Genomic DNA, 5,000 nt, shown 5'->3' with positions numbered 1-5,000 from the left:
AACGAGAGCCTTTTGAAAGTAGTGGAGGTGCGGCGCAGAAGTGTTTCAGGATATGGATTCATGTTTCTCTCGATCTTCTGCCTTCAAAACGAATTCCTCACACTCTCCTGACATTTTTTTTTTCGATTGTAATCAACTTGGCTTCACACTGTACTTGTTTGCCTTCCTCCCTCCTACGACTAAAAACTGCCGCAAAAGAGGAATATCAAGACATGTGCTAAACTAAACAGGGCAACTTTCTGGTATCTTATCCTCTATCTCTTTTGAATGACACATTAAGCGAGTTTCAATTTTGGTGTCTTCTGCCAGTTCTTAACACGTAAAACAGTAAGTGAATAAGATGAATAAATTAAGCGAATGAGAGCCGCGACAGTCTGGTGTAGTGATGGCCTCCACGCGGTCACCATGAGTCATGAAGGTGAGGACCAAGGCTCAAAATACTGCCTTCTTCATCTATCACCATTCCAGTAACTAATGCTTTCAGTAGTCAAATTTCTTATCTCTTAATAGTCCTGTCTGTCTTGCCTTATCTTACCATATCTAACTTGCCATTTCATTTCCTGGGCGGCTTGGAACAGACAAGCAACCGAGATGACTAAAAGAAGATTGTTGTTATGATTATTGTTGATGTCGTTGCTTTTATGCTCCTAACTTTCTAATCTCTCATTTTTATGTTAATCTCTTTGGCGTATAATCTATCCTTCTTTTCTTTCTGTTTTCCTTAACTCTTCGACCACGCTGCAGTACGGTTGTGTTTGCTTTTGTGAGGGGTCCCACAGCGTCTTTGTCAGTCACACCCATTACAAACATGTCTTCATTCGCTGTGTCCATAAACCTTCTCATTGGTCCTCTCTTTCTGCTGTTGTACGGTTACTCAGAGACCTTACATATATCTACTACCGCAACCTTGAATTCTTCTTGATCTCTTGAATTCCTGAGGCCCTTCTCTTGACTCCCCAATCTCCCCTACCCGAGAGACTTCCTGGTCTCTTAACTTCTGACTCTCCTGCTTGCCTCACCCTTCCGCCCGTCCCTCTCGCCTCCTGTCTCGCCACAATCCTCCTCCTCGTCCCGCCTCGACTTAACTCCGGTCAGCTGTGGTTCCGAGGCCGCCACAAAACGCACCGCCCGCCGCCACACAACAACATAATTGCCTCTCAGAAGATGACTCCCTCCGCGGGGTCTCTCTCACTTGGGCCTCACGCGATGGTAACGAGGTGACGTGTCGGCGGCGGCGGGGAGAGGCGCGAGCGGGGGTGGCGAAGCTGTTGGGGTGAGGAATTGAGGTTAAGGACGGACGGGTGGTGGGGGCGGCAGGAGAGGAGGGTGGATGGTGCGTGAGGGAAGCTCTTACTGAATGAATTTTTTTCTTCTTCTTTATTAAGGAGTGAGTTACTGAGCGCCCGGCGACGCGGCAGGCGGGGAGGGAGGAGTGGAATCTTCGGGCGGCGAAAGAATGTGAGGATGTTGGAGAAATACGTAAGAGGCGTAACGAAGGGGATGAGTTTAAGGGAATCAAATAAGAGGGTTGGGTCTCTTCTTTCCCCCTCTCTCTCTCTCTCTCGCTCTCTATCTCTCTCTCTCTCTCTCTCTCTCTCTCTCTCTCTCTCTCTCTCTCTCTCTCTCTCTCTCTCTCTCTCTCTCTCTCTCTCTCTCTCTGTGTGTGTGTGTGTGTGTGTGTGTGTGTGTTTTCCATCTTTCCTCCTCTATTTTCACACCTATACCTCCATCTCCAACCCCTCCTTTCCTCCCTCACAATCAGTTTGCCCCTAACCTCTTTATCTCACTCTCTCCCTCAGTCCCAGCCTCACTCTCCGCCGCCCTCGCCCTCCGCCTCCCTCACCTCTATGGTCGTTAGGCACAAGGCCCCGCCCCGCCCACAGAAACATTACCGTAAGCAGAAGCGACGCGCCGGCAACCCCCATGCAGCCCCCGCGAGACTATGTGGCGTCGCCCTGCCCGCGCCTCCTCCATCATCTTCACTCACACACGCAGCCGAGAGTCAAACAGAACACAGGAAGAAGAAACCGCTAATGCATCTTGGTGTCGAGAGCATAAGAGATTTGGCGAGAGGTGTGAGCTGGGGTGTCTCGCTCTGCTGTGCACCTGTTGTGGCTTTATACTTAGACTGGTTGACTTTGGTGTGTGTTTGTTGGGTTGTGGAAACTGGTGAATGCATTTGAGGACGTATCTCTCTCTCTCTCTCTCTCTCTCTCTCTCTCTCTCTCTCTCTCTCTCTCTCTCTCTCTCTCTCTCTCTCTCTCTCTCTTTCCGCTCCATTTTCGATTCTACAGGAAAGGACAAAGTTTTGTTCTACTCCTTTTTTTCTAGAAGAGACGTAACTGTTGTCTTTTCATTCAACAAGATACATTTATTTTTCAAGAAATGACATGTTAGTTTTTTTTCAGGTTTCTATTGTTTTCAAGAAAACGTATAAATTTTCTTTTTCCTTTTCCTCAAGAACGAACATATATTTTTCTATGTCTTCAAGAGAAAAACAAGCCAGTTCTCTTTTCTCTTTTTATTTTAGGAACACAACGGGTATTCCAGCTTTATTTTCTTTCTTTTTGTTTTCGAGTGTGCAGCAAATCTTTATTTTCTCCCTCTTAGAACACATGAGGAATCAAACGGGCATGAATGTCGTCAATAAACATAACTGATTCCACTTGTAAATTACGTAGTTCAAAGAAAAGAAATAGAGATGACAGTAATCACAATTTTCAAGACTTCTTCCCCTTGTGGCGCGTCTGTGAGCTTCACGATGAGGTGGGGATGGGAAATACACTGCTCCACTGGCCTTGCTCTGGTGGCAGGTGATGACTGTAGTGGTAACAGTGCATAGCGGCGCTGGCGATAATGACACACCACATCTCAAGTCGCAGCTCTCCTCCTCCCATCCCTCCTCCTCTAACACACACACACACACACACACACACACACACACACACACACACACACACACACACAGAAGCTGGACCAAATAATCTTACGCAAAATAACCATCATTCTATTCACTACGGTACGCTCTGTTCTGATCTGCGTCAAAATGCGGCGCTGCGAGACATGATAGGCGGCGGTCTCGGGTCGTTACCTCCCAAGACACGACACGTTGACTCAAGAAAAAACTGAACTGATAACAAACTAACGCATTATGAAGCGCGACTGCGAAATGTTATGATGATGACAATGATTGACTATAATGTTGCTGCTGCTGTTCTGTTAGTATGTTTAGCAGAGCAGCGTAAGAGTTAACTAATGAAAGATAAGAAAGAGTGAAGAGAAAGGATAGGGGACATCATTTAACTCTTGTATTGCTAAAGTAGATATGGCAAGGATGAGCTGTGTAACAAGACCTCGTGAAGGTGGAGAAATGCAATTAATACGTTTAGCAAAGTAACGTTCATGGAAATAACGGTAGAAGACAGCGAGAGATACAACATTGCGGCGGTGAGTAAGAGACTGAAAAGAGTGTATTCAGTCACCTCACCTCATCCCCCTTCCACATTTGTGCCTCAGCTACACTGTGGTAAGAGAGAGGCATTTCCGTAGCTTTCACACCACACACACACACACACACACACACACACACACACACACACGATCTATGAACCCACTTTGTACTGCTTACTAGTTACAATATCAACTGAACATTTTTAAGAAAGAAGTAACAAGATACCAAAAATAAATACGTCTCTGTATCTCAAATGTCCTTCCCCGAGGTACTGTAGTGGTCAGAAGACATTTTGCATTCACTTTCACTGTTTAATGTTTTCTCTTAATCGAAATTATCTCATGCAATGGCAATCTATGAAGGAAATTTGGTAAGTAATAGATTCTTATCAGATTACACATTCTGACCATGAGTATGATGTTAAACACAGAAAAGGAGTGTGGTATATCAATTAACTATTAATAGACCATGATTCTGCCTACATTGCACCCACAGGACTTCCCAAAATGGTTAATGTAAACAATGATCTGGTTACGTCATGATGGAGTATGTTAGGTTCGGGGAATTTATCATGGGAATATTTTTGAATGGAACGTATATAGAACTGCACCGGCCAACGCATTTCAAGACCTTTGTACAAACTTTCTTCAAGGAGCAGCTTTACAGTTTCATATAAAATTGCAATCATATATATATATATATATATATATATATATATATATATATATATATATATATATATATATATATATATATATATATATATATATATATATATATATATATATATATATATATATATCAAGGAATAATGTTTAGAGATGAATACTCACCGTCCACTGCCAGTCATCTTATTGGAGGTGAAAGTGATGCTGCCCGCCACGCTTGTTGTGAGGCTGGTGAGGTGTGCGCTCCTTGCTTGCATCCAGTGGTAGCTTGTCCTTCACTCAGGCTGAGGTAAGAGAACAGTAATATGTAACTGCTTGAAATATACTATCGGATCGTGTAACTCTTAGGAATGACAGTAATGTTGCTTGTTGTGAGGCTGGTCAAGTGTGCGCTCCTTGCTAGCATCCAGTGGTAGTTTGCCTTCACTCAGACTGAAGTGAGACAACAGTAATATATAATTGTGTGAAATGAGCTATTGGATCATGCAACTTCATTAATCCTCTCACTGCTACATAAATTTTTCATTACTCACTTTCATCTTCTTAGAGACAATGTTTAATATTGCGGTCTCTTGAATTATTCTGTAGCCTGGAAAACACAGAATTAACCAACTTTTCCCTGTTCTTTCTTCCGTGCAAACAGTCCACGCAATGCTCGAGGTGATAACAGAAGACCATCGCAGTGAAAGGGTTAATTTAGGGACAAGTTTCATGGAATTCAGAATGGTAAACTAAAATTAAGTGTCTTCGATCATGAGTCTCTCTCTCTCTCTCTCTCTCTCTCTCTCTCTCTCTCTCTCTCTCTCTCTCTCTCTCTCTCTCTCTCTCTCTCTCTCTCTCTCATCCTGGCATACTGACGGTGTTCGGGATAAATGTGTTCT

The sequence above is a fragment of the Scylla paramamosain genome, chromosome 21, assembly GCF_035594125.1.
Source record: "Scylla paramamosain isolate STU-SP2022 chromosome 21, ASM3559412v1, whole genome shotgun sequence".
Taxonomy (NCBI): domain Eukaryota; kingdom Metazoa; phylum Arthropoda; class Malacostraca; order Decapoda; family Portunidae; genus Scylla; species Scylla paramamosain.
This window is presented reverse-complemented; position numbering follows the sequence as displayed.